Genomic DNA, 22,202 nt, shown 5'->3' with positions numbered 1-22,202 from the left:
AAGAGAAAAGGTGTAGGAAGGGAATGACAAAAAACAAAACAAAGCATGCAGGCCAGGTGCTATGAGGGCAAAGTAATGTATACATTTAGAAAGTTATACAATTCAAACCCCCATCCTTTCTGCTTATACAGATATTCAAACCAATTTAAAACAAAATAAAAATTAAAAAATAAATAAATTTAAATTATTTTTAAGTATAAAATATTATATATAGGACATTTAATACACATCTTGCAACACATCTGGCTGTGTTCTCTTAGAGACAAATGCCAGTGTAAATGGACCTTTAAATTTATTCCACAGTGATGTTTCTATGAGCTTAGTGAAACTGGATAATGGCTAGTTCCCAGGTGGATAAAGATTCAGGAGACAATTATATAAACAGCCACTGCAAGTTTTTTCCATTATCTGTTATCCAACCCATCATGAATAGTTTGGTATATTTCTTTTTTCAATTCTTGCTGATTGTTCTTTCAGTCTCTTTGAGGGAGTGGGGGGGGCGATTTCAGGCAAAACATTTGGGTTTCATTTGATCATCCCTTTGTTCGCAGAACTGTTACTGTATGATGGGTGTCTGTAAATTCTACTGATAGCCCATGATGGATCTTGTTTTCATCAGAAGCTTTTGGCAGATTTTGCAGCTGTTGGCAAGGAACTTGAGAGCATTCCAGAGCCCACTGAATGGCTCTGATTCACATATTCAGGCATCAAGCATCTTTGGGTCTTAATTGCAGAGCTATTTTCTTTTTTCATCATCAGCTGATATTTCCTCCTTTTCCTCCTTTTTTCAAAATACATTTTCATTCTAAACAGGTAATTTTTTTTATTTAAAAAGAGAAGTATACACAATGCAGGCTTATCATCTAATTTAGAATATAATGTGTTGTTAAAATTAAGTTGACAAATCCAAAAAAATATTTTCCTTCTTACTTCAGAAGACTATATTAGAAATCAGACACTTGTGAATTATTCTTAATTTGTACAGTTTAATCTACTATATCACTACTCTTTGTGATCTCAAGGCATGTTACAATTGGAGCACTACAGAAATTATCCATAATATTTTTTTCAAAGAGTGCAGTCTAATAGTTATGAATAAATAAAATATTCTAACATTTTAGCCATGCAATTGCTCATTCCATTTTTTTAACCAAAACCATGTAGCTAAGAGGCACAACAAAAGTTTACATAACAGAATTCCATTTCATTTCTATACATGGCTGTGTGGGCACTATTGTTTTATCATCAAAGTAATTTATGTAGCCTTAACATTTTGAAATCCAAATAAGAACTCTCATAAAATCTGTTCATTGATGTGACTACATGAATTTTAACGGTCATACTGAAACTGGGACATTCCTTTCCTTACAAACATTGCTAGATCAGATCAGATTTATGTTTTGATGCAAGTTTTATCAAACAAATAAGTTTGACTTCTTTTACTGGGAACATACTGGTTGCTAGATTGCTACTATTGGTTTTAACTAATTTTCATATAGCCTGGCAAAAATCACTGCATGTACAGTTGCACTAATACACAAAACAATCATGTTCTATGTCTGCAGAGAAGGTGACCTTGATAGAGGTATGGAAGATTCATAAGTAGGGTGATAGAGGGGCAAAACATTTTGAATTCACAACAAATAATAATCAGAAGTGGCCCAGACAAACATCTGCCTAATTCATTGAACTAAAAGAAGGAAAACGAGGTACTGCACAATCAGACTTGCAAGTTTCTGTTATTATAACTTCTGGGGTGTCTGTGACTGGGTGTAATGTTAAAATGTAATAGATAACATAGTTAAGTTAAAATAATAATCATATGCCAGATTTTTTTTAAGAAAATCCACATCCATTTAAAAGTTTCTCCTGTAGTCTTGTCCCTTCTTAGAGTGGGATCCCTAATCTGAATTTCAAAGAGTGATTCAGGTCTCTTTCAAATGAAACGTATTCATCTTTTGCACAAAGGATGGGCAGGTTGGATCTAGAGCCAGAGGAGACACAAGGTCTCAACTGTTGGAAAGCAAGGCTCTTGGTGACTTTTATGAATAGAAGAATGGGGCAGCTTAGTCCAGGCAATCATATATCCTTCTAATGTCCCATCCTGGTCAGAGTGCATACTGTATATCATAGCTGAATATTTCACACATACTTTTCTTCTTTCCCAGAACTAAAAAATACAATAAAAATAGCATACTGGGCCATTTTGTGAATTTTTCTGACACCTCAATTCTTTTCTGGTGGGGGAAAAATTCTGCATAATGGTAAGGCCTGTCCTGGACATGAATTAAGTAAGATACTTAGATCTGGAAGGACTCAATCTTTCATTGACTTTTTCAGTTGTAATTATAAAGCCAAAGGAAAATTAATGAATTGCATACTGGTCCCTTTTCTTTAATAGGCATTCGCTGGTGTGATGATTGAAAGCTCCCATAATTGGCCAACTCATGCTTGGTACTGACATCTTTTCTGGGAAAGCAACTCAGAGAATGCATCCTACCTGGGTACAAACATTACTACTACAGCTTATAATTGTGCTATTCCAACAATCAGTGTCAGCTCTGGACTGCTTTACTTAAATCATGTGAAGAAATCCTCATATTCCCACAAGCCATTGGCTGTCTTTTTGAATAATGATCCATGGTTTTAATATATACATAATATGCATAGATTTTAAAAAGTTCAATTTTTTTTTCATGTTCTCCCCATCTTCATACTAGGAGAAAATAAATTATGAATTCATTATACACATTTTACACTTCTTAAAGACTCAGAATCTCTGTTAATAATAAATAGGGAAGAACTACCTGAGAGTGACATGGATCCTGACATCTGATGGCTGTTCATTGGCCTGTGTAAAATCAACTAGTAGACTTTGCTCATTGCCTAATGGAACTCATGTTTGCATAATGGCAACTGCTAAGACATTTATAACTAAATCGGCCTCTTTTAACCAGCAGTTTCAGAAGGGTGGTCAATGATTCCTGTTTAAAGGCTGCACGTTTTGCTTTCTCGTGTATCGAAGTGGAAGTTTGTGGTAGGGCTTACAGCATTCACAGCTGAATTGAACCTGCAAAAACGGATCCCCCACTCTGCCTGCTGCTGTCGTTGAACTTTTGTCCTTGCCTGATTCCAAATTCCACTAGCAATTATGCACAATTTTACCTCCGTTCCTGTACTGTCTGAATGCATGAGGTAGGCATCAGAAGAGCAGGCAGGTAGGAGGTTGTGAGCTTTAGTGAAGGTTGCTGTGAACTGAAACCTGCCACAGAGAAGCAACCTACTCTGGCAGCCATCACCCATGCACAATCAAGAGGCATGCTGTCTTCTTGCTGGATGGACCGGATGGATTGGATGTCCATAGTTAAGCCCACCCGCCCTGTGACAATCACCCTGCTGCCCAGGCCAGGCACCCCTTCCCACTGTCAGGACTGAAGGGGAACTGGGAGAATGCACTGAGAGACATGCTACTCTGCTCCCCCAGCTACCTCCCCCTCCCTCCCGCTTGCTTGGGATTGGGGAACGGCAGCCTCATGAGTCCAGCAGGTGCAGATGAGATGTTCCTCTCCTCTCCTCTCCTCCTATTTAGTACCTAAAATATCTGAGGAGGGAGAAAGAAAAAGGGAAAGGCGTGTTATTTGAAGAGTGGAATGGATATTTAAAGATGCAACCCAGATCTAGAAATATTGGTAGGTTTGGTCTTTCAAAAGATTTTAACAAAGCTCCAGCACAAAGGTTTTTGAGTAAGCTTAGTGGTTGCAGTTTGAAAGAAAAGGAAACAGGGGATACACAAGTAGAACAGTTCTGTGGCGAGACCTTGACATTTTTTTGTTCCCTTTTCTTTGTGCAATTGAAATGGAAGCAATTGCTACATCCCTTTTGTAGAACTGTGTAAGAATATGGGCAGGAAATATTTATCTGATGCTCATTTAGAAAAGGTAAAAGAGGAAGGAACAACATAACATGAAGAAAACAGCACAGAGCTTTGGGTACACTTTTAAAGTTCAAGCTTAGAGCTCATGAGCAAAGGCAAAAGAAGCGCCTCCTCCATTGATTTTTGAGAAAGGCATTGTATATCTCTAAAAGGGCATGATAGCTGTGACGCATGCACTTTCAGCCCACAGGTGTTATTGTTCTGACCAAGGCTTATGGAGACACTAACAAACACACGTTAGTTCCAAAACCCTTTTTTCTTTATTTCAACAGCTGTGAATTGTAGTCATTCACAGCCTGTAATGAGTCTGAAACAGTTTGTAAATAGTGCTATGGAAGTCTGCCAAAGTCCTTCAGAAGAAGTCTGATAAGCACACACCTTTATCTTCCTTGAAATGCTGCCAACGACTAAATGTCCAATTAGTTATAGGAGGCAAAAACGGAACATAAATTCAACACCGAGATTCAGGTTTCAAATTGACCAGTATGAACAAAGTTGCTTCCTGCAAAAATTCCTGTCCCTTTGTTCCTTCTTTATGTCTTATGGGAGGACCAATTACCTTCAAGCCTTACTCCCGAGTCACCCCTTTTGTCTTAACTGTTCTTGCCTGCTGGCAGCTCTGCACATATGTGCACTGGGAACAGGCTCCCCTTGTTCCTCTGCCTCACTGCTGTCAGATTCTGGAGGCTCCAGAGTCAGCACATAACTCCCAGATGGCCCTGGCCCTGTCTCTGTATCAGACGCAGGACCCTCATCTGAGTCCTCCTGGACTGGCCCATGTTCCTCCCCACTGTCCAACTCTGCTGCCGTTTCTGCAGGCTGCCGATGAACCACAACAATTATTACCTAATACTGGACTCTGAAAACCCATCATAGGGCGGGTAGAAAAGGAAGTATCATTACACACACACACACACACACACACACACACACACACACACACACAGACATACACACAGCAATTTCTCTTTTTCTGCCAAAAAAGTCTCCCTCTCTCTGTAAATAAAAAGAATTGACATTTTTATTGACATTTTTAAAAGAAGTAAGTACTTATATTCTAAACCCTAATTTATTTCTTCTAGGTAGAACTATATTCTTTAGTTCAGGTTCTGTGACTATTCCAGTTTGAATAATTATTCATTTTGCAGGAATTTATCTTCAAAATTAACCTGAGGTTTTGTGAATTGTATTGTGCTCCCAAATACCTTACTCTGGCCTTGGAATATATCTTTTCAAGGAAACTCTATTCCACCTTGCTTTTCCAATATGTTGTCAGCATTTTGCAGTTACTTAGATGTCTAATCCTTATTGAATTGTACTTATGATGTCCTTTAATTTAAATTGTTCAGCAAAGGGTTTTTGTATGTTTTGCATAGCATACTCCCTCTTTAGCTTTTTTGATAGCTTCCTGTAAAGGAGCTGCCAGTTTGGCAATATATCTTCACTAACAATATGAAGGTTTATTCTAACTTTCCTCTAATATAATCAAGGTAAATGTCATATTGTTCTGGCAAAAATCCTACAAATTCTAACAGACTTTGCTATTTCATTGATTGTTGCTGCCAAGGAATGTTTGAAGTGTTGATCAGCTCTGGTAGGACACGTGCTCCACTAACATATAGTACATGTATCAAACTTTGATTAAAGAATCTTCTTGACTTCTACTTCCAAGGCTGTTTATCACAACAAATTGATACTGTTGGTGAAGTGCTGCTGTCAGTAAAAGCCAAAGAGGGAGAACTTATGACCTTATTTATGAACAATCCTATTTCAAAAATATTATTCTTGCCATATATGAACTATTAGAGAGCAAATAATATTGAATTTTGTATTGTTTGGTAGATTCTGTGCATGTATGCACACTTCTCTGTCAGCTGGTCAATATGGGTGAATTGTAAGGGTAATTGAAGCCCGGCAATTAGTTAATTATTAGAACTTGGTGCAAGGAAACAAAGCCTAAATTACACTTTGGAAGCCATAGATGAATAGGGAACAAGTAGGCAAAACTAATATATAGATAACTAAGTTTAACTGTGCAAGAAGCAAGTAAATAAAACTCTTTTAATATCATTATAAAAATCTTTAAGCATGAGCTGTCTTTAGGCTCAGCTTTTTGATAACTAGAACACTCTTAATTGAGTAACACGCCATCATCATCAAACAAACAATATTGCCTTCATTTGAAACATTATCAACAAACAAGCAATATTGCCTTCATTTGAAAAATGTTATAAAATGTTAACCAAAACCAAATGATATCCATTCAAATCATTGTTGTTAAAAACATAGGAGGGAAATGTCAAACAATTCAGATTTGGGCAAAGTATGGGTACAGTAAAATAGAATGCTGTGGGAAATGGTTAGCCATCTTTCATTACAGTAAAAATAAAATAAACAGAAGATAATATTTCTTCTTGAGGATGTTCTATATTCAGTTTGGCATGGCAGATTGTGCATTGAACAAAGGGTTGAACAGATCACAACTGTAAGCCTCAGAGCTGTGGGTAGCTGCTGGAAATCCTGGGTGCAGTCCTCAGATCTTTATAAAACAGCCTTTCAGTTAGACAACAAAAATGATTTATTTAGAATGATAAGTATATAAATATGCATCTTTTTATGCTTTTCCCAGAAGAGCTTATTCCTCAGCTACCATCTGCTTCTGTTCTTTCTGTTGCTATAAAAGACATGGTGCCACCTTCTCCTATTTGGTTATGATTACCTTTCATTGCTTTTCTCTTCAAGTCATAAACTGTAAGTAATTCTCTAATACAAAAACAACAATAACGAATTATCAATGAGTACACCATTAATCACCCTGAAGAGCATCTGGGGTGGGGGTAGGATATGATCAATTATTCTTTGTGACCAGGGAATCGGGGTGGGGATTATTTTGCTTGAAAAATCCATTGCCTTTTCTACTTAAAACAAATAAGGCGGAAGTTTTCAGATCATTCTGCTTTCTGAACATCAAGTCCAACTTAATGTCGTTTTTAAATGGTCAAGGCCACAATGGTTCAAGTGGATAGATGCTGCTATCCTTTTGTTGTATCTCAGTCCCATAATTTTGGTTTATTGGCAAGTTTATCTCACTTGGCCCTGTTGCTAGAAGTTTTTGTGAATTGTGAATTTCTTGAAATTCCTGAAACTCAACCACAAGCACGTTATGCTCTCTTTGCTTGAACCGTTGTGGTCTTGATCACTTAAAATCAGGACATTTAATACTTCTGCACCATTCTTGGTCCCAACTATTGTTTCTTAACATCTAATTTAAATAATATGGTACACAGCAATGCAATTGTAGAAAGACAAACATTCCATGATGATTATGAAAGTACAATTTATATGCTGCTTTTGCAATCAATATAAAGTTCCATGAAATCATGCCAATGAGAGTCAAAGATGCTTTTCAAAAGGCAACTGGACTTTCTTTTTTTTTCAGTTGCCTTTTGAAAAGCACCTTTGGGATAATCATGACCTGGATGGCTGAGAATCTCCACAGATGTGTCCAGTGAGAATACAAGTTTCCAAGGCTGAAACTGTAAGTTATTTATTGGCAAGGATAGGAATTGCTCTGTAACATATATGGCTCAGCATGGATACTCCGTTTTCTCATTGGCTTGTGGATTGTGGGGTTGTTTTTCCTAAAGACAATACAGTAAACATTACAAATATTTTATGATTAAACTGGGAGTCATTGAATCATTTACTGGTGAAACAGAAGCACTGGATATGAAATGGTGCCTTCTTTAAAGAGTTGAGGAGGATTTTTTTTTTAAAAGCACCTATTTCTTTGTGAGACCTAAGTGCATTGTAGCATACGCTTCTTAGCCCGGGAGTTTATTTATCCAACCAATTAATGCAGGGCTGTCAAACTTCTGGCCCATGGGCCAGATGCATCACGTGCTGGCCACACCAGGTTTAGCAAAGGGGGAAAAAGTCCCGATACATCACTTGACACTGCTGTGAGTTTAACACCCCTGGATTAGTGTATGTTTGTATGCATGCTTGTAAGCATTTAATATTCCTTATTATTCCAAGTTACAAAGTTCCCTAAGCAATGTAAACATTTATTAACACCAGCACTAATGATGTTATCTAGCTGGGTAATGAAGCATCAACAAGAAAACAAACAAGCTCAGAGAGCACCAAGGACCACTCATTTCAACCCTAAACCACAAATATTCTCCCTTACTGGCATTTACTGCAAGGGATACACAGAAGAGGAAGCAGAATCTGTAGGCAGATTTTGAAATCATGGATTTTATTAGCTTATGTATCAATTTAAATAATGCTTTCCCTACTTTGCCAGACTTATGAGGGCATAGAGTTGATTTCCCCAACCCCATGTTCATTTATATTGGGATGTTTTGCAATTTTTTTATACTTTCTGAACACAAAAGAAAACTGCAGATTGAGCTATTTCTTCACACTGGCAGCATTCAGCCCTGTTAAGAAAACATTCTGCCATGCTACCTATCCTTTCTTGTAGCAAATACTTCTAAAACAGTAATTCTGAACCTTGGCAACTTTAAAGGTATCTCGACTTCAATTCCCAGGGTTCCTCAGTCAGACACAATTTTTTTTTGCCACGGGTACAAGCTAGAATCCTTCATGGATGGCCTAATTGCTTGACATGGTTGAGGATATGATCTGGCCAGCTCCCACCAGCCACTTTAGGCAACACTTCTCCCTTCTCTTTGCTAGGATTTGACCTCTATGACCAATTTGGTGTGGGCTGCTGGAAAGATTGTGTTGATGAGGAACCTAATAATTGCCTTGAGGGAACATATATTCAGAAGGTGCAATTTCCTGAGGACTCCTTTAGGGCCCTGGAAAGCCCCCAAGAAACCTTCCACAGCCACAAAGGGCAAGCTTGGCTATTTCTATACTTCTTTATCTTAACTACTGGATGCCTGCTTATCTTATGTGACAAAGAGATAGCAAATAAAACATATAAATACATGTCTCATCTTCTGTTCAGGATTCCCATCTGCTTAGAAGCCATTATTCAGCTGAAACAGCAGGACTCGTCTTTATTTTACTGAGCCATATCTGAAAATAGTTAAAACAGCTGGGCACTTGATTTCGGTAGAACCACCTATCTGTATACCTTATGTAGGTTCCTTATCAACAGAGGTTTAGCTATTTTTTTTTTTTTGAAAAAGCACTGTATCTCTGAGGCTTGATACTCTTGGAAGTCCACTAGACTTGTGTTTAAAAAACAAGTAAATGTTTCACAGATGGTTTATTTAAACTTGGAAAGAAAACTGCATTCTGCCAGCTGTGTGTTGTTGGTACTATCACTGTTGTGCACATCAAAAGTTTTCTACTGCTTTTGCTGACACGTGGTTGTATGTTATGTGGCTGCAGTTGTCACTGTTTTTATTATGTGCCAATGGGTGGGAAAGCATTTTGCCTTATGCATTCTGACTTGTCTCTAGCCTGTTTCTGGGTGCTGCCAACCATGAGGATCCAACTGGATTCATTGCTAGCACTGCCACTCACTTGCAGCAGTTGTTGAAGACAGAGCTCATTTGTCATTGTCATTGATTTTAAAAGAATTAGCGAGTGACAAATAAACATCATCTGGAGTATTTGTACTTCTTAACTTCTGTTGACTGATCACTGACATTTCCTGATAGCTAGAGATAGGAAGAAATGGCATCTCAGGAACCTGTAGTTCAAATCCATCTATTTCACAGTTGAAGATAAAGCAGAGATGCTTCTAAAAGGAAATCTGCATCAAAAACAGAAGCCCATGTGGAACAGCCCTGCGGGAAAGGAGTTGTTTTCTCTCCAGGGATGTCACAAGCATTGCCCCCCAAGACTTTTCCAATTGCCTTTTCACACAGCATTTTTATGTGGTTGTGGGATCGCCAACAACAGCTGGGTCAGAGGGTTATTTTCATAGTGATGTCAAGTTATGTAGTTTGAGAATAGTGTGCGTGTGTGTGGAAGGTGCAGTGTTTACATTACATTCCTAAATAAAAATGAAACTATTTTGGGGGGGAAATGTTTGGATTTTCAGCTTAGAAAGGAAAAGATGCAGGTTTATCACCCCGAGAAATAGGAATGGCCTATTGGGAAAATCCCTCAAATACCCTCACAGTGTGTTGTTTCAGGAGAGCCAGGAAAGCCAGGAATCCAAACTGCAGAGGGGAACCATGCCCTGATTTGACATTCAGATGAGACCCTGTTCTGTCCGTGTATTGAGAGATCAACAAGGGATTCAGATCTATGCATTTCTGAATTTTGGTGCCAGGAACCTTCTTTCTCCTGCATTGCACCTTTTCAGGTGTTTGGGGAAGGATGAATCTTGACCTCTTTCCTTTGCTTCCTCGGTGGTTTTTTTTTAAAAAATTCTTCCAAAGTGGTTGCCCACTTCAGACACTCTCAAAGCCCACCAGTCGGTCTCCTCCTTCTACCCACCCCCGCCCCGCCGGCGTCTGACCACAAGGCGTTCCTTTGTATTCCTTTCCATTGCGGAGGTAGAGCAGGAGCGCGGAGAGCAGGGAAAGAGGGCTGGTCTCCAGCAGCCAAAGCCTCGAGTTTTCTACCCGAGCTCCAAGATCCGTCCATTTGCGATATTCGTTCTTGGGAACTGGGAGGGGGCGCCTTCAAGATTAAAGGCGGCGGCGGCGGCAGCGGAGGGGGACACGCGCTCGCACTAACCTGCCTGTCTCTCTGATGGCCAGAATGATGCTCGGGTGACTTAATCCCCCCTCCCTCCGCTCCCCCTTCCCCGGGCTGTTCGAGCAGCTCAGTCCCCCCGCCCCGCCCCCTGCGTTGCGTCTGGAGGGGGACAATCGGCATATTTTTAAACCGGAGAAGGGCGGGAGGGGATGGGAAAGCCAGCCGGGGACTGGGAAGGCGCCTCGGGGGCCGAGCGAGAGATGGGCAGCGGGGGGCGGAAGAGAGAGGGAGGGCTCCGCTTGCACGCACGGCTTTGAATGACTGCCGCAGTTTAGGCAGCCGGCTGACCTGCCAGGCGCGCCACAGCCAAGGGGGGGGGGCGGGGAGGGAATCGAAGCTCTCCCGATCGCCGATTCCTCTACCCCCATTAGCATCGGGCTCCCTCTTTGGATGGTGCAAGGCTTCCAGCAGGAGGAGGAGGAGGGAGGAGGAGGAGACGGGGGAGGAGCTTTGATCATATTATTATCATCATCATCATTATTACCATCCTCATCATTAGCATTGGAAGATTTATTTTATTTTTCTGCGGGAAGTGATTTCCCTCGCGGCTGGGAACCCCAGCAACCTGGGCGCTCGCTTGCCCTGCCGCCGCTACTACCCTCCGCACCCCCGTTTGTTGCTGGCTCGCCCCCTCCCACCCCTGCAGAGGCTGCGCTGCTGCTGCCGCCGGGGCGGAGGGCGGGAGGTGGCGGGCTCTCACCCGGGCTGAGCCATGCCGGGGGGCGGCCGTGGTTGCCAGAATCAGGAATGGGGCGAGACGTCGCTGAGGATCCCCACATCTTTCCACCGGGGGCCCAGGAGGCAGAGGAATCGCCGCCGCCGCCGCCGCTACTGCTGCTGAAAGACAACGGGCGATGGGTGAGTACGAGAAGGCTCAGCAATCCCCCCCCCCATCCCCGGGGAAGGGACCCTCGGCTTCACTTCCCTCTCCACGGCTAATCTCAGCCTTACCCCTTATTTCTCCCGACCCCTTTACTGACTCCTCCTGCCCCTCGTCTCCCCTTCTGTCACCTTTGCCGGCCTCCTTCCCTTCCATTTTCCCTTTTGTCTTCTAGTTCCATCCCATGCAGTCCCCCACCCCCTCCGGCCTTCCCTCGTCTCCCCCCACCCCCATTGCTGGCTCCTTTCCCTTGCCCTCTTCCTTAGGCGCCCCTTCCTACTGGTGCAATCCCAGCTCTCCTTTCCCATCTTCTTTGTGTTGGATTAGGAAAGGGATGGAGAACAGAAGGCTTCCTGGGAGAAGAGTGCTGAGGTGTTCAGAGAAGGAGCAGGGAAGGTGGAAGGGGATGGCTCCAGATTGGCCAGTTCCTTGAAGCTTAGGCATTCGGAGAATGAGTCCTCCTAGCCTGGCTTTCTTCTACTTGGGACTTTCCATAATGGACAGCAGCCTTTGTGGCCTTGTTGGCCAAGAATAATGGGGGGTTTGCCCCTATTCATTCCAAAGATGCCAAGTGCAGGAAGCTCTCCTAGAGATCTACTGAAAAATCCCCTCATGAATTCCTTTTCTTATCGGTATTTAACAACCAAAACGATTGTGTATACATGTGCCTGGGATAACATCTCTAAATCTCCAGATGATCTCTGATTCCTTGCAGCTGCCTGGCTAGTCAAGGCAGGCTGAATTTGGGAACTTCATGAACTGGAAAGCCAAGGTTGATTACAAACCTCCTCTGCTTTGCTTTCCCTCTCTAGAAAGACATTTAAACTCCAAGGAAGGTGGCCATCAGTGCTGCAGAAAGGGCCTGTGTATTCCTAGCTTCCCTGTGCCAGGATGCCACTCATGGTGCATTTGTGTCCAGTCTGCAGTATTAGGTGGGCAGCAAATGGGTGTTCAGAGTCAGTTCAATCCCAGAAATGATACAGAATAAACAGGCACAGAGACTGTCCTCTCCTACCTACTTACCCTTTCCTTAGCTTAATTCTTTAAAAACCTGGAACAGAATTTAATAGCCAGGCTATGTATCTTTCCTTCATTGGTCATTGGTAATGCTTTAGAGTTGGCTTGGTTGACCAGTCTGTCTACTTTTTGATTTTGCCTAAGTACCTGTCATATTGTTCAGCTTCTGCCTGGGATATATGATTGTCTGCACTAGCACAGCCAAGGTGTTGCAATCAGGAAGCTGAATGTGTGCTGCAGCTATAGATGTATTTAGGCAGCATGGAGAAAGAGAGTCCAAACCAGGAAGAGGGATGGAAGAGAGAGAAAATGGATTACTTGTTTTCTTCTGGGACTTTCGGTGGAAGGAATTTGAGTCACATTGAAAATAACCTTTTATCATCTCATGAAGGGCTAGCAAAAATTTTAAGAAGTGAATAGCTCAAAAAGATAAAGCTCAAATGATTAGCAGAGTTGTCCAGATGATTTGTACTATATGTTCCTAGTACTTCACATAGTTCTTTCAGCAGTCTTAAAAGCAGCTCCAGGAACTAGATTACTACTATTATTTCCATATAATAGAGGAGAGTTGAGGTTGGTGGTGACAAGCCTAAGGGAGTTAATGAGTTCATGATAGTTTTATACCAGGGCTGTTTGACAAATGTCTGACAGCTTTTGCCAATCAGTCACTTTTCAGACGTGCTAGGCTAGCAATTTACAGAATAACCTACACATCTGGAAAGCTTTATGCTGAAGAAGGCCAATTTCTGGGTTGGTTTCCAAGTTGACATTTCCCATAGAAATAAGTTCTTAATGACTAGGACATAACTATTCAAACATTTAAAAAGCATAAGTGAGAGTCACAATAGCCAATGAAATAAATTTATTTCTCGTGTTAGATTGAAACATATGCCAGTTATCACTTAATAGTTCAATCATCACATGATGAATGTATAAATCAAGGGTCTTCAAACTTGGCAACTTTAAGACTTGTGGACTTCAACTCCCATAACTCCTGAGCTAACATGACTGGAGGAGTAATTCTGGGAGTTGAAGTCCACAAATCTTAAAGTTGCCCAGTTTGGGGACCCCTGGTCTATAGTGACCTTTACTTTCTAGGAAACTTTGCTTTTCTTTCTTTTTTACTTCTTAATCTAGTTTACAGATTTGGGATTGCTGGTGTTTTCCCACCCAGGTATTGAATATATCTAAACTTGCATAGCAGCCGAAGTGAATTATGTGTTGCCCTTTACTTTTATGTAATTTCAATTTTAATTAAAACAATGGAGGGAACATAGTTACACAGTTAAAACTGACTCAGCCACCAATACTAATAACTCTCCTAGCAGTGAACTCAGGAGCACAGGGACTGGCACCAAACTGCTTTCTAGTCACGCCCTCATTCCATGAAATGTCCATGCCACACCCTTAGCATTTATTTTGAGGCATGATCTCATGTTACCTGGAACTTCCTCATGAAAGTATTTCCATTGTTACCACTTTTTCTATTTGGGAAGAACAACATTTTAGTTATCACACCAATTCTGCCTGATACGACATTGTATGGGAAGATTTATATCAGCCAAAAATCTAGGCCCAGATTTGAAAATAAATAGTATATCGCGTACCCCTTCCTCCTTAACTTGGAAGATCTGGAAATAGGAAAGCAAGAATATCATTGCCTGAATATACATTTTCTTTTTTTCATTCTAGTAATCTTGGGTCAAGCAGGTCTTGCATTGGTTCAAAAACTTGCAAAACCTGTTCCAGAGTTCATAATGAATTAGAATATAACAAACAAATCATAGGTTTATTAGCATCATCTTCAAATCTCTGAACAATTGGAGCAGGAGAAGAAGAATAGTAGCATCTTATTGTCAAATGAGTAAGGCGGTTACTTTTGGTGAGACAGTCAAGGAGGAAAAGTCCATGCCTTTTCCATTCTTGATGCCCTCTGAGAATCCTTGAGTTTCTGCAGTGAAAGCTGATGAACAGTAGATTTGGAATGATGCCTAAGACTGTCACAGGCCACGGGAACACTACCAAATTACTATCTGTATTTCTTTATTCAAGGTGATTTGCTTGCGAAGGTAGAATATCCTTTCCAGCTGGGATGCTCTTAACACTGTTCTTCCCCTAATGTGGATTCTTTAAATATAAAGGAAACATGACAGAGGCCAGTTGTTCTGCCAGTGACATCTCTGCTTGTGGGCAAGTCAGATTTTTCTCAGATTGCATTAGAAGCAGCTGCTTGGACATCAATCATGTTTCACTGAGTCGACAGGAACCTGGCCTACTTTAAATGCTATGGTCTCCTCTAAGCACACTTCATTTACTTTACGGCCTTCCTTAAAGAATATGTGAGATAGATAGATAGATAGATAGATAGATAGATAGATAGATAGATGATAGATAGATAGATACTGCATGATATATCCTATTATGAAGATTTATCTGATTGAGATCAGATAAATTAGATGTGCATATGCATAAAAATATGGTTACCTTGTCAAGTATAAGACCAAAAACCACATCAAGTTTGTCAAGAATTGGGGTCCTCAAGTAGCTGCATAATTTTTCGGGTTAGGAGCAAATTGTTGCCTTGTGCATGCCTAAGAATTGTTTTTTTCCAAACATCTTTATGCTGTATATAATTATACAATTCTATGTATATACAGGAATTTCTAAATATATCCTTGTATAATAAGTTGCAATATATTCCTATGCTGTGCTATATCCACAAAGCACCAAGAGAGAAATGCTGATTAAAATGGCTGGTAATTGCAGAAGACATACTGAATGATGTGAGCAGCTTCTTCTGATAGGAAGAAGCTTTCTGCAATTATGGACAAACAAAATCTTGATCATTTATTTTCCCCCCCAACTTTTCTCTGTTTTGAGCAAAGCTTCAGCTGCTGAATTTCTTTGTCATGTAGCTAAAGTTCTGCCCCAGTACAAAATGCAGAAGGCTCAGTGTGAAAAAAAATAGCAATCCTAAAAGAAAAGGAAACAAAGCAGTTCATGGAATTATAGTAGGTTTTTGACTTCAGTAGATAGATTTGGGAAAAGAAGATCAAAACATTGGAAGTCTTTCTCTACTCCTATACTGATCCTTGTAGGTATTTGATCTTTGTAGGAATAAACAACTTGCTTTGCCTCATTTTCTTGTCTGGCTATTCTGTTGAGAGTATGGAATATATCCAACTTAAGACTCTTCATCAGCGTTGGACTTATGTCCTGACCAGTGAGTATGATAGCTAATTGGAAGTTGAAGCCCAAAAATATATGAAAGGCAATTGGACAAGTTGGCATTTTTCTGATGGACATATACTCATCTGAGGTACACCAACATATTTTGATCCTAAAGTTACCCCTCTCTCATTGTTGTAGTTCCAAGGGTTGTATTTTTATATCTTCAAAATATAGTTTTGATCAAATAATAAGCATAATCTGATAGTAATGTCTTTCACTTCTATGCAGCTGAACATTAAGGGGTAAACAAGGAGATGGAATAATCAGTGCTCAATAGATTTTTGGTTTTACACTTCCTGGAGAATAGTATGCATTACATTTAAAGTATTTCTTCAGCTATATATAGGATGAAGGGAGGTCTGAGTAGTGTTGACTAGGATCAAATAGTTTCCATTGAAATAAATGGAGCAGCAATTGCTAATAACTAATGCTTACTCAGGTTATGAAGACAAGGCTAGATTGTTTACTCTAAAGCAAGTTTTTTTTTTTTGTAGATTGTTGCAGTTGTAACCCAGCTACCATAGAAATACTGTTTTGAGGAAGAGGTAGAGCCTATCAAAGTTTAGCATAGCTGTGGTAAAACCATAGTGGGGGATTGTTGAGAAAGCTTAAGGGTGAGGAGTTATCTATGGGTTAGATCAAATATGCACTAAAGAGTCAGTTTTCCTTGACAACGTATCTTCTGTATTTGTACATTTGATAGTAGGGACTGCAAGATTCTCTTCCATTTCTATTTCTTATGTCTGCAGCCAAAGGTAAGCACAAAACAGCAGCAAAAGTACCTTCAGGTGTGTGTATGGGAATAATCAGGGATCTGGGTGTGGGATCATATTCTAAACCTTTTGAAGCCACTTTTTATCCTTACTTCTAAAGCTGTGTATGTCATTGAGTTTTTTTTTCTTAATCAGGTGTCCCTACTATAAGCTGTGGTAACTCCATAGGCTCATAACAATTAGTGTAGCCATGCCTCATTTGGAGAAATCTTGGTGACTTGGTGACCATTTTGCAATCCCTTCTCTGTGAAGTTATTTATTTCCCCAAGCATTTGACTATTTATAACTTGGAATATCAGTAACTCTTTAAGTGACTGTCAGTTTTGTGTTGCCTGTAGTCAACAGCTATGCTACGGAGCTCTTGTTAGCATTTAAAGCCTTTTTTTCTTGGTTTTCATTACTAAAGGCTAGTTTTATAAATAGATAGCAGTGGTTTCTGCAGAACCTATGAAGCAAGGTAATAAAAATATACTGTTCCTTTAAGACTGATACTTCTGAAACAATCTATTTTTGATGTAAGCTTATGATTATGCTGTAATGTTTGCACATGGGGTAGGTTCACACAAGACATTAACTCATAACCAAAAGTACACCTGTATGATTTAGCATGATGTATGGCTCCAGTACATACTGAATTCAGTAGGATTTACTCTGGGTAAGTATATATAGAGTATATATAAGTATATTCATTAAGAATGCACATAAGATGTTATAAGACAACGGCCAAAGTAAGTAATTGTCTCCTACTCTTATCTCTACTAGGAAATAATTGTATTGATGCATTTCAGATTATAGTGAAGCGGTGAAGAAATAACGTGATATAATAAATGGAAGCCTTGTATTTTGAATGGGTAGATCACTTGATTTTAATCATTGGCTGTATTCTTACAATCATTAGCTACAAACATGCTCAATGAAACTATGGTTTATTCAATATCATTGTCAAGTTCTCCTGACACAGAAGCATAAGCTTACTATACTGGCTGTGTTTGCATATTATGCTGCAAATAGGTAGGCTAGTTTGTAGTTGACTGTATTGTTTGAACCAGGCATTCATTAGATATTGCTCTCTATCTCTGTATTTTGGTTTACTACAGGATAGTTTTGAGAATTAAATTAGGAAAAGTTGGTGTTTATTTTCCATAATTAGGACAAGGCAGACATAAAATGTGACATTAAATATAATGGGGAAATCAGAAGTGATTGAGCTTTATAAAAACCTTTTAATAGGTATTATGGGGAGAATAGCTGCTGCTAAGCAGAGCAAGTAGGAATTTGTGAGGTAGATCAAAAGCCTGACTTCCTAGAAGACATTTTATTAGGTTTATATACCTCTAATGCCTCATTTTTCTTGGGTGATGATGCAGATATAAGACATTTATAAAATTAACTTACCTCCTTTATGGAACTGTCAGTAGATGCAGATAACCTTCATCACAGAAAAGGGAGAATTATTGCACAATAATTACACAATATCTTTGTTACTGCTAGGAACCAGTCTGGAAGCACTTTAGTACTACTTCCAGCTCAGCTAGGGGTTCACTGGCTAGCATTAATTTTTAATCTCCTATCCCTTCATGAGTTTAGCATGGCTGACAACAACAGCACATTCATTTAAAAAATCCATGAAGTTCTGTTGAATATATCAGTGCCATCTCTTCATGGGTTCCTCCTGTATTTTTAATAGCTGTCTAGCATGATAATTCAGAGCAGGTGAAACATTGCCTTGATGATACATGAAACAAATAAATTTACAGCATTTAATGAAAATGTTCTTTTGTGACTTAACACAGAGAGCCCTAGCTTCATTTTTACTCTACTCATTCTTAAGCATCTTCTTGTGCCATAGAAGGACTACTTGAAGGACTAGGAAGACTATTCTTTTTAGTGAGAATGGAAATGCATCTGTTAATCAGAGCCTCTAGAAAGCCCTCCCAAAATGGGTCTGCCTTTCTGCATGGTTTACTACAAGATGTTGTGTCTTATGTTTCTTTCTGAATTAATGGCCTGACGTTGATACTTTCTGGTCAGAAATGATACTCAAAACAGTGACTCATTTGGAAATGTAATTAGTAGGACAAAAGTAATTGTCTCTTTAAATCTCAAGAATTATGTAAAAATTATGAGAATGATCTCCAATGGTGATTTAGAAAACCAAAGTAAAAAATTATGAGAAATCTAGGAAACACTGATCAATTAACCAATTAAAATAATTGTTTCTATCTTACCTTTTTCTGTCAATAGCCATTCAAAACAATAGTTAGGAAATAAAGATTAAGAATTTTAAAGTAGGAATTGGAACACAACAGAATAATATTTTTGATTTGTAGTTTTACCCTTCAATCTCATTCCTGAAAACAAAAGATGAAGTAGTAAATCTTAAGTTAATCATATCTACCTTAGATTGCAAATCAAGTAACAGAATGGAAAGTTTTTTCATCCCAGGAAGTTTTCATATATAGCAAAATAAGTACACAAAGAGCCTAGCCTTTTGCCTGGAATGTTCACTTCCTGTATGGATACACATGTGTGGGGATTTTTAAATATAGAAGATTTGCTTGTGAGTTCCTTTATTGCAATCCATGGTCATGCAGTCAAGAAATACTAGACTTCAATTATTTGTGAAAACAGCCATAATTTTGAATTAGTTACCTGAACAACTGTTTTTATCTTTATGGCCTTTTTTAAATATGTCACTTTAGCACTGATATCAAAGACATTTGGATTCCCATTTTTTAGGCTCATCAAAAGCTATGGCTACTATTTATTCAGTATTTATTGATTATATTTATATGGCCACCTATCTCACAAAACATGATTCTGGGTGATGTACAATAAAAATATTTATACTAAATAGAATTTAGTAAGCAGCCGGCAATATAAATCTGATATTCAAAGTGTCTTTTTAGTGCAGACCTTGTAATATTTTTATGGCAATTGTTATGATTTCAACTACATTCAGAGAACATGCAAGCATATGCAACACACAATTTCCTTTCAGGGAAATTGCTAAGCACATTTGCTAAGTACAAACACAGAGAAAAAACAAGTAAACAAAATGAAGTTGAGAATTTTTTAAGGTAGGAAATCTAAATCTGTTTTACCTCAGTACTATTCACTATGCTTCTCCATATCTTTCTAAACTTACAATCATTACTTGCACCGTTTCCATATATAACTTTTGGTTATATATACACATTTAACATTACTTTTGGTTCTTTAAATTTCTCTTTTTGATAAGATCATAAGCTTCTTCTCACCATGTATTTTTAGCCTTCCCCTTCTCCTTAACCATTCATTCTTCTAGCATATATCTTCTTTTCTGATTTTTGTCTGTTTTCATTATTTAAATGATCAAGCCATCTCAATCAATGCATTTTGTTCTGCTCATTCACCTTTGTATTCGACCCACTCAGCACCCATGGATTCTTGACCCGCTCTTTTCTTGTTTCATCACACATATTTCTTAGGTAACCCATTCCCACTGCATCTGGATGTGAGAGCAATCTATCACTCCATAGTTCATTCTAGTTAATTTGACTGATCCCATTGCATCCATCTTTACATTTTCCTGTCATACCTAACATTGACTTTTGTTATAGAGCGGCGGAAGGAAGAGGCAAGAGCCAGAGTGAACAACGAACAGGCTTTATTACAGGGAATAAAGGGTTGCCGCATCTGCCTTCTAACTAGCAGGTTAGCTGGCGGCAACGGGCTGGCTCTGCTTGACAGCCGGCTTTTATAGCCGGCTGTCAAACGGAGCCAGCCAATGGGAGCGGCTGGTGCTCCCGCTCAAACAGCGGACCTGGTTGGGGACTCCAACCAGTTCCAAAGACATAACAACTTTCATACTATAAAATTGGCAGGAACATGTTTTTATATACAACCATTTTTGCTCCTCTGGCAGACATTTGTTCCTTGAAACAGACTATACATTACTATATTGCCATGCATATTGCCATGTCCTACAATTTATCCATCAATTTCTGATCTTCAGTAATAATTTCAGGAAGCATCCCATTTATTCTCATCCATGCTTTTATTATAAGGATCTATTCTTTCAACTCCATAGTCATACAAGCATTTTATAATTCATGCCTATTCACTATCTCCACTTTCTCCAAACCAATGTATAATAAACTTTTCCATTTGTACTTAATCAACATTTTGATAAACATCATCCCAGACACATTTAACAAGCTCACTCATAGGATACTTAATATTCTAAATAAATAGTATATAAATAAGACAGTTTGTCCAAGCAGTGAAGCACATATTGCTATATTCACACTAATTCTAAACTGGCTCTCTTCATTCTTTGTACACATATACAATTAATGAAATTCGGGATTGCATTTTCAATACTTCTGTAAGATTCCAGACTAGTTTAGATTCAGTAGTTAATTATTTTATATAGGCAAAGAAAATGAGAATAGAAGAAAGGGGTTATTCCTTGTCACGCCTGGACTGGAAGTATATATTTTTCTCTTAATACATGCACAGCAATTAACAAACATTCATTAAAGAAACATAATTAATAAAGATGCCTTATTTATATTTTTGTCCAGTTTAGATGAATCAGGCTCATGAGGAAAAGAAGTTTCACTTCTATAATTCTATCAAATAGATAACAGAGATCTGTGAAATGATACTGCTATCTTGAAAAGTATCAAGGTATAAAATACAGGATATTTCTTTGAATTAAGGCTCCATTAGCAACATTTTAAAAATGGCTGTTGAATGGGTAAGAATAAAAATGTTAACCTGTAACAGATTATTTAGTGAGAATTTATTTTGCACCTTAGAAAACTTTTCATTTTGAGTTCTTTTTCAGAGTTTTGTTCCCATAATCAATGCATTTTTGCTTTTCTTAAAAAAATACTAATTATGAAACACATTGATTACTGGAGAAAATCAGTATGTAAGTATTTAATAACTGTAATTTTGATTGTTTGAATCATTTCCTTTTTGAGATTATTGAGAAGTAATAAATTCAACAATGCCATTTAAAAGAAAATGAAATTGATATTGCTATTTGCATCAATTAATCACCATTGTCTTGACTAATAGTGCAGTGAGGAATAATCTGTACATTCACAAAAATCTTAGTTTAGGAAAAGTCCTGCATAATTTATTCATGATAGATCTGCAAAAAATGTGAGACCCGGACTTTCAAGGGAAGGAAAATTAATAGTTTTGGAATTTGGAATATGCTTCTCAAAATTCTTTTAAGAAAAACAGGAGTTACACTAGGAAAAACTTAGATATCTTTCAATTTTAAGAAGCTTGTGTGTGAAAATATCTTTTCAGCCATTTGGAAAGATTATATTCCTCCATCTCTGCTAATTTTTGTAATAGCAAGTTCTGTTATGTTTCATGGAAGTTCAAATAATAACTCAAAAGGAATTAAATATTAAATAAATAAATTAAATAATTTGCTCCTATGCAGAGTTTGATGCACCCAAACCTATTAATCTAGATATGACTTCATAATTCACAATTTGCTGGATAGATAGGTGCATAAAGTGTTGAAATTAGTGAGACCAACTAGCCCATAATTCTGCTTGGCACTGAAGTTCACTTGAAATGCACCTGTTAATTACTATTAAGTTGTACTTTAGTATTTGAGAGATACCTCCCCCCCCCCCCAAAAAAAATGTCCACGTTGCATAAA

General features: G+C 38.6%; 1 protein-coding gene and 1 long non-coding RNA gene across 4 annotated transcripts in view; one reads left to right on the top strand and one right to left on the bottom strand.

The window, feature by feature from the left end:
• Nucleotides 1-11,122: 11,122 nt before the first annotated feature.
• LOC148125637 (uncharacterized) lies at nt 11,123-12,018 on the bottom strand. Its single transcript, XR_015743874.1, has 2 exons — nt 11,788-12,018; nt 11,123-11,464 (listed from the first exon to the last, which is right to left on the bottom strand). It is a non-coding gene; the product is annotated as an uncharacterized LOC148125637 (long non-coding RNA).
• The window catches only part of MGAT3 (beta-1,4-mannosyl-glycoprotein 4-beta-N-acetylglucosaminyltransferase), a 45,877-nt gene continuing 35,022 nt past the window's right edge, over nt 11,348-22,202 (top strand). Inside the window, exon 1 of one of the 3 annotated variants that reach the window (XM_026696528.2) lies at nt 11,348-11,485. The gene's annotated coding sequence lies outside the window, so the exon portion shown is untranslated. Of the gene's footprint in view, nt 11,486-16,847; nt 16,986-22,202 lie in introns of those variants that run through there. The other 2 variants (XM_087934784.1, XM_087934785.1) reach the window with 2 other exon arrangements.

Source organism: Pseudonaja textilis, chromosome 5 (assembly GCF_049901715.1).
Source record: "Pseudonaja textilis isolate UNSWEBS1 chromosome 5, rPseTex1.2, whole genome shotgun sequence".
Lineage (NCBI taxonomy): Eukaryota > Metazoa > Chordata > Lepidosauria > Squamata > Elapidae > Pseudonaja > Pseudonaja textilis.
This window is presented reverse-complemented; position numbering and strand designations above follow the sequence as displayed.